The sequence below is a fragment of the Nematolebias whitei genome, chromosome 22 (assembly GCF_014905685.2).
Source record: "Nematolebias whitei isolate Nwh7 chromosome 22, NemWhi1, whole genome shotgun sequence".
Classification (NCBI taxonomy): Eukaryota; Metazoa; Chordata; class Actinopteri; order Cyprinodontiformes; family Rivulidae; genus Nematolebias; species Nematolebias whitei.
Window position 1 is genome coordinate 26,543,016 of NC_056519.1, and position 11,150 is coordinate 26,554,165.

At 44.2% G+C, this 11,150-nt stretch overlaps 1 protein-coding gene across 1 annotated transcript in view; it reads right to left on the bottom strand.

Annotated features, from left to right (window-relative positions):
• LOC119428567 (laminin subunit beta-1) overlaps positions 1 to 11,150 on the bottom strand; it is a 200,423-nt gene that overhangs the window by 38,292 nt on the left and 150,981 nt on the right. The window lies entirely within an intron of this gene.

Below are 11,150 nucleotides of genomic sequence, written 5' to 3' on the forward strand. Positions count from 1 at the left end.
ATTCATTTTTAAAAAAGTACAAAACAATTCCATAACAATATAAAAAAGATACAAAAGATTTAAAATGAAAGGCAGCAGAAAGAAGAAAAAATCTTATTATATCTGCCCCTTTTTTCAAACAATTATTTCAATCATAATAATAATATAATAATAATAATATAATAATAACTTTCAATAAATAATAAATAAATGAGGACCTGTTGAGAATGCGTGTGGGATCATTATATAGGCCCCTTTGGATGGAGTATACTGGAGCAGAATCGATGATTAGGAGGACTGACAGGATCATGGTTGCCATCAGGATTACTTCTCCAGAGGCAGGTGAATCAGATTCCTGCTGGTTCCTGGACATCTGGAGATAGTCATCTGTCCTGACTCTTCTAAATATATATGGTTTCAGCTTCTTGGTTTACCGGGTCTCTTTTATTTTATTTTAGTTTTGTACTATGGAGTCGGTGACTACTTTTATTATTTATTAAGATAATTTACTGGTTAATAGTTGAAAATATTACTGCTTTTAGTTTATTGGTTTGCTAATTTTTTATTACAATTTATAATTGCACATACACCGGGCGGTCAGGGAGTGCATTTCTGTTTGCTAAAATCTCTTTCCCAAGGGGAATATGAAAGCGTTTGTTTTAGCATTTATAAATGTTATGAGAGCTCGCAGGTTTTTGTTCTTATATTAGTTTAGGAATAAGAAGAACGAACACCCTGAGTCAACACATTCGGTTTACGTTTCGTTGTCAGGATGCTTTGCTGGCAATCGAGAAGAGAGGTGAATGTTAAATGTTATTGTTTTACCTTTTTGTCCCCCCCCCCCCCCCAAAAAAAAAAAAGAAAGGAATTTTACTTTTCATTTATCAGAGAGACAAAAATGGAGCAGAATTAGTCTATTATGGCTTTGGTGGATTATCTGGATAAAAGGGAAAATTACTTGTTGACTTTTCTTCATAGTCGAGGTCAATGTTAAGTCCGTTGACATTTATATAATTTAATGTCAAAGACTGAATAGCCCTATAAAAAGAAAAAGAGTCTATACTTACCTAAAAAAATTAAAACCTGATATTGTTTACTTACAAGAAACACATTTGTCTGACAGGGAACATAAAAAGTTAAAAAGAGATTGGGTAAGTCATGTGTTCTTTTCTTCATTTAGTTCAAACTCAAGAGGAACAAGAATTTTGCTGCATAAAAACATCCCCTTCATTGCTACTAAAACTATATCTGACCCTTCAGGTAGATATATCATGGTACAAGGGCAAATGTATTCAGAGTCCTGGACGTTTATGAATATTTATGCACCTAACTATGATGATAGTCTATTTATGCAGGAGGTCTTTCTTCAGGTCTCCCAAGCACCTGTGTTTCATGTGGTGGGAGGGGACATGAACTTTTGTTTAGACACCGTGCTCGATAGATCTTCTGACAGACCCTGTCTTCTCTCTAAATCAGCTAAAATTACAATCTCATTTATGAAAGACTTAAACTTAATGGATGCCTGGAGGCAGATGCATCCACAGGATAGAGATTATTCATTTTATTCACATCCACACAACTCCCATACATAGACAGATAATTTTTTTATTGAATTTTTTTTTGTTGATTTTTTTTCTGGTCAGATGGTAAATGGACTGTACTTATATAGCGCCTTTCTATCTTATTTCAAGATGCTCAAAGCGCTTTACACTACAATCTGCGCCTCATTTACCCATTCATACAGCACTCTACTAGATCTCTACAAAGCTAATTGAACAAATCATTCTAAAGAGACTAATCAGAGCTTTAGATCACATTCATACACTGATGGGACACACATCAGAGGCTATGAGGGGTTCAGTGTCTTGCTCAGGGACACGTCGGCATGTGACTGCTGGTGGATTCGAACCCCCAACTCACGCATTGGTGGACGACTGCTCTAACCACTCAGCCACAGCCGCCCCTATTAGATATTTCATTGAGTGATAGACGGTGAATATCTTCCAAGACTACTGAGTGATCACTCTCCGTTGGTGATGTCGGTGTTTATTCCCAACAAGGTAGCTGAAAGATACAGATGGAGGCTCAACCTTACTCTTTTAAAACAACCTGAATTCTGTACTTATCAACCTGGATCAAACAGGGTTCATTATAACAGGTTTTCCACTAATAATTTAAGGCGTTTGTTTAATATAATACATCTGGCTAACAAAAAAAAGATACCAAGTGTAGCTGTCTCACTTGATGCAGAAAAACTTTCAATATGGTTGAATGGCATTACTTGTTCTATTTCGTATAGGCTTCGCCCTTTAAGGCTGTCGCTTGTGGGTTTTATACCGTCACGCAAAGCGTCGCACTGAAAAAATTTAGTCCATGCCCACTTGTCGTGTGGGCCCCACCCGGTCCGTATAAATTACATTGAGAGCAGGTAATCGGCTCCCATTTTTCTTCAGCAAGCAACTAGCACTGATCTTCCAGCAACGCAATGTCCAGCACCAACACCATCCGCCTGTATCCGTCCTGCAAGACCGGCTACATGCTGAGCTTTGACTGGCACGACACCTGCGAAGGATGCCTAGGTCCCCACCACGCCGACCTTGCCTCCTCCTGCCGCCTCAGTGACCTCCTCCCCCCTGAGGAGAGGCAGAGGCGAGCAGCCTTGTTTAAGGCTAACATCGAGGAGTACCTCTCCATGGCGGGGGACTGCTCGCTGGACGACGCCATTGATTTTTTTGACACCGGGTCTCGGAGTGAAACGGATGGTTCCTCGGGGACAGGCGACATCAGCAGCAGCCCCACTGCTCATTCCCTCCCGGAGAGCGTAGTGTTGGAACGGGAGGGGCTGAGCGGCTGTGGCTGAGTGGGGCGGCTTTGGCTGATTGGTTAGAGCAGTCGTCCTCTAATGCGAGAGTTTGGGGTTCGAATCCACCAGCAGTCACGTGTCGAAGTGTCCCTGGGCAAGACACTGAACCCCTCATAGCCTCTGATGTGTGTCCCATCAGTGTATGAATGTGATCTAAAGCACTGATTAGTCTCTTTAGAATGATTTGTTCAATTAGCTTTGTAGAGATCTAGTAGAGTGCTGTATGAATGTATAAATGAGGACACAGATTGTAGTGTAAAGCACTTTGAGTGTCTTGAAATGTCTTTTTTTGTACTTTTTTAAAATGAATAAACTTTATACTTTATACTTTAAATAAGATAGAAAGGTGCTATATAAGTACAGTCCATTTACCATTTACCCTTCCCGGGCCTTTCCACATCAGCGACCACACCGCTCCCTGCCATCAGTGCCCTCCTCTCGGAGCTGCCCGATATAATCCAGGAGGATGTTAACACAAGGGACTTTCCATCCCTCACCTCCCTCCGCCCTGATTGGATGATCTGGCGGCAAGGTTGGCTCCGCACGGGCTCATCGCCCTGACCCCATCTGGCCTCGCTGTCCAGTTGTGACGTCACACTGGAACGAGGCTGCAGCTGGGCTGGCAAGCTGAAGACAGCCATCTTCACCTTCGCCTCCATCTCCAGAGTGGAGGGTTTTACCGATCAGAGTTTTACCCTCGGTCCCCCTCCCCCCCGGAGCCAAGCCTGGCGGGTGGCACTTGGGGGAAAACGCTTCCAGGATGGACCAGCAACCTGTCCTTCCAGGGAAGCATGACCAGAGGGTGACAAAGTCTCCAACCGAGCTCACCATTGGTCATCCCAGACGGCCGCAGCAAACAACAACGTTGCCCTGCTGGCCTACAGCATCTCGAAGAGGCTGGAAGAAGCAGACCTGCTGGAGGAGACAAAGAGCTCTCTCTGTAAAGCTGCTGATGTCATCTTAAACATGTGCAACCTCTGTGATTTGCCTGTCCCGCATCGCCGCCTGGATGACCATGATCCAGAGGATCACTTGGCTTCGCCTCTCGCCATCCGTGTCCGAGAGGCTGCAGAAAGACCTGCTGGAGGGCCCCATCAACCCAGAGGCGCTGTTCGGGGCCAACTTCAGGACCATCCTTGAAGAATCGCAGAGGTCCGAGGAGGTCTCATAGACTGTACACCGTCTGGTGACGTCACAGTCCATCTGCCCCTCCGGCCGCTGGAGGGACCGCCTTGGCCAGCAACAGCACCAGAGGTGCTCTACAGCTGCGGCAGCAATTTCATTTCCCGCTCCTCCGCCGGCCCCCTCCACCAGGTAACAGATCCTTGAGGGGAAGGTATGTGTTTTTTGATGATGTATGTTTTGATATAAAACAGAAACACCTCTGAAAGTTTTTTCATCGGAGTCTGTCAGATCAGCTGATCTTTCAGCTGCCTCTTTTCACACATTCCCCACACAGAACGAGCCAGTAACCTCTAAACAGCATTTTTAAAAGGCACCGCAGTTCAGTAAATATCACAACACTTGTCTGCCACATCAGCTAAGATGATGTTTTTTCAGCAGGCCGAGTCTGGAAAAATCCCTCTTCTCTCAGCCAGAGCCTAGTTTTAATTTCTGCTGTTTTTCTGCCCACTCACAGCGCAGCGGGAGTAAACATGTTTCTCCATGACAGCTGCAGCCTCCACCGAAACAGCATCTCACTCAGAAAGCGCTCACGCCTCCTTTGGTGCGCACCGACTCACCTCAGCTCTATGTGAGACCGCAGCCTGGGCCCAGCACAGAGGTACACATACAGCCTTTTTTTCTGTCGGAGCCCCCATTAAGTTCCCCTGGAGTATCTCCAGAGCGAGTGATGGCAGTAAGGATTTTTAGTATGGTTGACCTTCATGAGAAACATGACACAACACGAATGCGTGCCTGTTCTTTGAGCTCTACTTAGAGTGGCAGCGAGTGTGTTCCCTGGACAGATGGACGGACCATCTGATCAGAAGGGGTTACACGCTGCAATTCGCAGCTCAACCCCCATCGTTTTCAGAGGGGTTATAGAGATGGTTCTGTCTTCTCCAGAACAGAGCCCATCTCTCCAGTCAGAAGTTCAGGAATTTCTGATGAAAAACACGTTTTCCAAAGCTCCCAACAGCTGCTGGAGAACTTCACCAGAACAACTGTTTTTTCACCTCCATAGATCTGAAGAGCGTATATTTCACATTTCCATCATTCTGAAACACCCCACGCACGTTCTCGAAATGCGTGGAGATGGCTCTGCAGTCGTTACACATGGCAGGAATGAGAAATCCTTTTATCTGGACGATCGGCTCTTATTAGCTCGGTCCAGTTAGAAAGCTGTCGCACAGACCAAAACACTAGTGTTACACCTGCTAACTTGGGGTTTCTATAAAATGGTGAAAACTTCTGTTTGTCCGTCCCAGATGATTGTTTTTCTGGAAGTGGAGCTAACTCAACTACAATGACGGCCATTTATCACAGCTGAGAGCCGAAGCTTTGTCGGCTCAGCTCCGCTGTGTCAAACCCGGCTTTGCCGTGTTAAACCCTGCAGCATAGTGACAGTTCTGCCTGTCATGCGACTCCTGGGACGATGTCAGCGGCCCACATCGTGGTTCCGTTGGACCTACTTCACATGAGACGCCTTCAGAGATGGCTTGCCCACCTGCGTATAGATCCTGTGCGCCAGAAGAGGTGGATTATCTTTGTGCCCCCCTCCATGAGAAACGATCTGAATCACTGGGGAAACCCCCTCATTCTGTCAGAGGGAGTTCCCATCAGCAGGCCTACATCCCACGTCTCAGTTTTCACAGACGCATTCCTGTCAAGCTGGGAGGAATGTTTCTGCCCCAAGCAGTGGGATCACAGTGGCTGGACCACATGTCGCTTCACATAAATGTGCTAGAATGTTTTTTCACGGTCTGAAACGTGACTCAGCAGTTTGCCCCTGCTGCGGGATCAGCATGTTCTGATCCACACAGACAACAAATGACGGCAGCTTACATACACCGTCAGGGAGGTATGTGCTCAGTCCAACTGTTGTGCATCGCGAAACAGCTGTTGTGTTGGCCACACAGGAACCTGCTCTCCATCAGAGCAGTGTCCTTTACCAGCGTTCCTGAACAGGCGAGCGAATATCATATCAAGGGGCAGTCCCCGCTTCAGACTAGAGCCTCTATCCCGAGCTGTTTTTTTTAGCAGTTTTTGGCCAAGCAGCAGTGGATCTGTCCGCCACACGGGAGAACGCCCAGTGCTAATTATGGTTCTCACTGAGCCCACGAGACGACCCACCGTTAGGAGTGGACGTCTTCGCTCACAGCCCGTGGCCAAAAAAATGCTCTTTTATGCGTTCCCTCCAGTTCTGCTAACGTTACGGACCCTGGACCGGGTCCGGGAGGAAGAACCATCAGTCATCCTCATAGCTCCTGAACGCATATGCGCTTTGTGGTTCCCGAATCTGTAGCGACTGATATCGGGTCAGCTGTGGAAACTATTGTGGGGGGGGCACTCTCCTCCAGGCAGAAAGAGTGATCAGGAGTCACCCAGAAATAGGTCAGCATCTTTGGGTCTGTCCGCTGAACAGATCCGTTTAGAAAAGATGGGCCTCCTACAGCATGTGGTGCGTACGTTCAGGGCGCACGAGCTGCTTCCACCACAACGTTGTACACATCAAGTGGACAGTTTTTCTCAGCATTGGTGCACGGAGAAAGGTGTAGAGGCCATCTCATGTCCACTAGGTGGCATGCTGTCCTTTTTGCAGCAGCGGATGGACAGGGATCTAGCGTTCAGCACAATTAAGACTTGTGCTGCAGCTATTTCTCCCTGTCACGAGGTTTCAGTGACAGAACAGTTTTTAATCACCCGTTGATGAAGTGCTTTCTGAAAGGTGTACGGAGACACAGACCGGTGCCACGTCCAGTAGCTCCACAGTGAGACCTAATGATGGTCCTGCACGCTCTGATCAAAGCTCCTTCTGAGCATTTACATCAGGTTTTACTTAAATTTCTGTCATTTAAAACAGCCCTGCTGTTAGCTCTGACGTCGGCAAAGAGAGTGAATGATTGTCTGCTCTCTCTGTTGCTCCCTCAAATCTCAGAATTCAAGCTGACAGCAGTTCAGCTGTACTGCGTTTTAACCCTGCTCTGAAAAGCAACACAAGCTCACTCAGATTGAGAGTGATAACCTCGGATGGGTTTTTCATCCACTTCCTCATAATTCTAAGGAGGAAGCAACATCTCACCTCCTTCTGTCCTATGCACGCATTTTTTCATGTTACGTGGTGCACATGGCTGCACTGTGCCGTTTTCAGTGTATGTTCGTGCATTACTGGGACAGCCCTTCAGGACGTCCTTTACCCACCCAGCGCCTCTCACACTGGTTGTGTGAGGCTATTTCTGAAGCTGACAGTTCATCTGGACTGGATCCTCCAGAGAATCTTGGCGCATTCCACCAGAGGGTTTTCATCCTCCATGGCTCTGCATGGAGGGATGACAGTGGAGGATATTTGTATGGCTGCCTGGCCATTGTCATGTTCAATTATTCATTTTTATCTACTTGATGTTTCTACTTTCTCCATGACCCATTCTGTTCTCAGGGTTCTGACAGAATGATTATTATTTGTTTCATGGAGCCTCACTTTTGAGCTCACACCTGCCTGCATGCAGTCGATGAGATATTTATTATCAGTCAAAAATTGATGACTGCTGATTTTATCGTTATTAATCGGTACATCCTGTGGAGCTGTTGGTCTGCTCTGTTCATCGTTACACTGTTACAATTTGTATCCTCCGTTGTTCCTATTCACAGCAGCAGGTCTGATGTCTCAGCCTTTTTCCTCCTCAGAGATTTTCTCCGGTGCGCTCCTGCGCATGGAGCACGCAATTATGCAGCGCGTAATTACGCACATAGAAGGCTGAGTGATGAAATGTTTTTTTGTGCAAGCAGGTGCTTCATGTTATGTCTGAATGTACCCAGTGAGGCATAGACTACATCCTGCTTTGCCTTTAACCCACCAGCAATAGCTCTTAAAGGGCGAAGCCTATAAGAAATAGAACGTTGGTTACGTACTGTAACCCCAGATTCTGTGAGTATAGGCATAGCCCTTTAAGCGCGGGGCCTCACTGGTTCCTAAATGGCTGAAGAAAAAAGCTATTTGGGAGCCAATTCCCGGTCTTACCGTAATTTATACGAATTGGGGGAGAGGCCTACACAGCAGGTGGGCGTGGACTAAAGTTTTCAGTGCAGCGCTGAGCGCCTTAGGGATAAAACCCACCAGTGACAGCACTTAAAGGGCTACGCCTATACTCATAGAATCTGGGGTTACAGTGCGTAACCAACGTTTTCATGAGGATGGCCAATATGGTCCATTGTTTGGACATCTGCTGGGGGTTTCATCCCTTTGTCTTTTTCTCTTGTAGCTGAGACACACAGAAGAGAGCAATCATTAGGTACAGCAGGAAAGCATCATTTTACTTTGCTAAACACAGGTTTATTACAGCCTCAGTTCAGTATCCCTCTATCTACCGCTCCAGTTTTCCATCGCTGTCTTTGCCGGACTTTGTATAGTAGGAGAAGATGGACGTGACAAAGTCAAGACTGTCGATATCTTCAGAGGCCACTCCTGTACAAATAAATTGTATTCCAATGACTGACGTTAATGGAAACAGCACACGGTTGGCCAGCGCTAACTGACATAGCATGTGTTAGCATACAACTTTACAACAGTATCAAGTTTCTGGGTGTCATCATTGATGAAAAACTGACATGGAAACCTCACATAAATAATTTAAGAACAAAAATAGCTAAATCTATTGCAGTACTGTACAAAGTAAGGGAGTTACTCAATGATAAAACACTGTTTATGTTGTATAATGCAATAATTGTCCCACACTTAATTTACTGTATTGAAGTCTGGGGTAAAGCATGTAAAACTATTGCAAATCCTGCTTTTATTTTACAGAAAAGAGCTGTAAGAATTACCACTAGAAAACATTATAAACATCCATCAAATACATTGTTTTATCAACAGATGATATTAAAATTCTTTGACTTGATTGATTATAATATTTTACTGTTTATGTATAAGACTCACAAAAACATACAACCTTCAAATATCCAATTAAATTTTGTTAAAAGGGAGGGTGGTTATTATCTTAAAGGGATAGCTAGCAGTTTTGCAGATTTTTAATCTACTTAATGAAGAATATTATGACTTGAAATCGTTCATTAAACAATTTTTTTTTCCTGCATACCTCTTAATTCGAAGGATCAGCTGGTCTCTCAACAAAATCGATCAAATTCTCCCGACAGGAGTCAGGGTAAGGAGGACCCTCTTGCCTCGACGGAAACAATTGGATTCATGATGACAACTGGTTTTTGCTGTTTTGGTTGGTGAAATCTGGTTGTCTACAAATTTGTGTGGAGGTGTTGAAGCTTGACAGTGCTCAGACTGAATGTGGGAAGCTGTGTCAGGGAATTGGAGCAGCTGTTATCAGGACTGTGATCTTCCTGGCAGCACCCATGAACGGTGGGAATAATCTGGAGAAGCTGTGAGCTCGACTTTTGGAGTAAAGGATCAATTCGGCTGTTTTGGAGTTTCCGTCAGAGAATATGTACAGCAAGACATTAAAGGCAGAAACAACAATTCACGAGTTCTGCCTGACCCAAACTGTGGCCTTGATGCCGGACGTATCTCAACTCCTCCTGGCAGGTTTTGAAAACAACAAAGATGCTTTGACTGTTTCCTCACCCCTCCCTTCCCCAAGGCGGTGGACATGTGACAGATCCTCAACTGAGCTGAAGATGAACGTCACCTCTTATCTGGACAATGGCTGAGGGGGGCGCTCTGGACTATGCTACGACTTTCCCTTAAAAATTCAATGTTTTCACCGCCTATATGTACATGTATAACGTCTGTTTATGTTGCTTTGCTGTGGTAGGTTTTTTTGATGCCTCAAATTGTGCCCTGTCTAGGACACGGAGTGAGAGATCTTTTTTTTATACCGTCTCTCCTCATGTTTTCTTTCCTTTTCTCATCTAAGCAAAATATTATTCTGAATAAGAATAAGAAGGCCGCGCTAATTATTTATAGCCGCAGCTTCGTGCACTATGCCCATCTTCGGACGACTGTACGTACATATTCGCGTTATATCTCAGTGCAATGCCAATAAAGTTTATTCTGATTCTGATTATTCTGATTCTGATTCTTACTACAGTGAATGTGGTACTTTGCTATAAGTACGACTATATTTATGGCATCAGAGAAAGTTCAGTTTAAGTTATCCACGTAAAGTAAAATGTCATCAGCATGAAAAGAAGGAGTGTTAAGTTTGAGATTAATCCAGTTTCTGATGTCTGACCTAAAACTTTGTATTGACATAAAAAAAAAATTGCTCGAGGGATTCATCTTCTGATTTACAAAGGGCACACAAATCAACCTAAAATTTAAATCTTATTTCAAGAAACATGGCTACAGTATATATCTTATTTATTATTTTAAAATGATTCTCCTTCACTTTAGTAGATTTAGGCCATTTGATAAATTTAGAATGAGCAGAAGTCATTATGCCAAAGTTTGTTTTCTCAGTCATCCAGGTATATAACAACAAAAAAGGTTGAATCATGTCATCTGGACTTCGTTTTTTTTGTTAAAAAGAAACGTTTCGCCCCTCATCCAAGAGGCTTCGTCAGTCTGAGGCCTAGCCATCTGGTATTACCCAGAAGCCACCCTGACTCTTGTGTTTCAAGCCTGCCTCAGATACCCCTGAAGTCTGGCCTTTTCACTAATGGTTTCAAAAACACAAAGTTTGTTTTCTCAGTCATCCAGGTATATAACAACAAAAAAGGTTGAAGTCATTATGGTTTTATGATTTATATTAGGAGGTTTCTTGAAGGAATCTTTGTTATAATCAGTAAATCCTTTGTTACAAACATTCATTGATTATCTTGTTGCATTTGAAGTCAACTAAGTTACAGTCATTTAATTTTAATGTGGGCATCAAATCATCACCTTTGAATATATAATATTTTTAATTCATTGAATCAGCTGTTGGTCAGGCTACTTCTTGTTGTGCCATTAACTCTAAAATAGTTACTGAATCAAGTGTTTACTTCCATCCATCCGCGGGGGTAGCAGCCTAAGTAGGGGGGCCCAGACTTCCCTCTCCCCAACCACTTGGACCAGCTCCTCCAGGGGAATCCCAAGGCGTTCCAAGTGTTTGCTTATGTAGGTAATACTAGATGTTAAACAACAGTTAAAATACACCAGAATGCAGGAAATGGCATCTACTTTATGCAAAATTTTCTG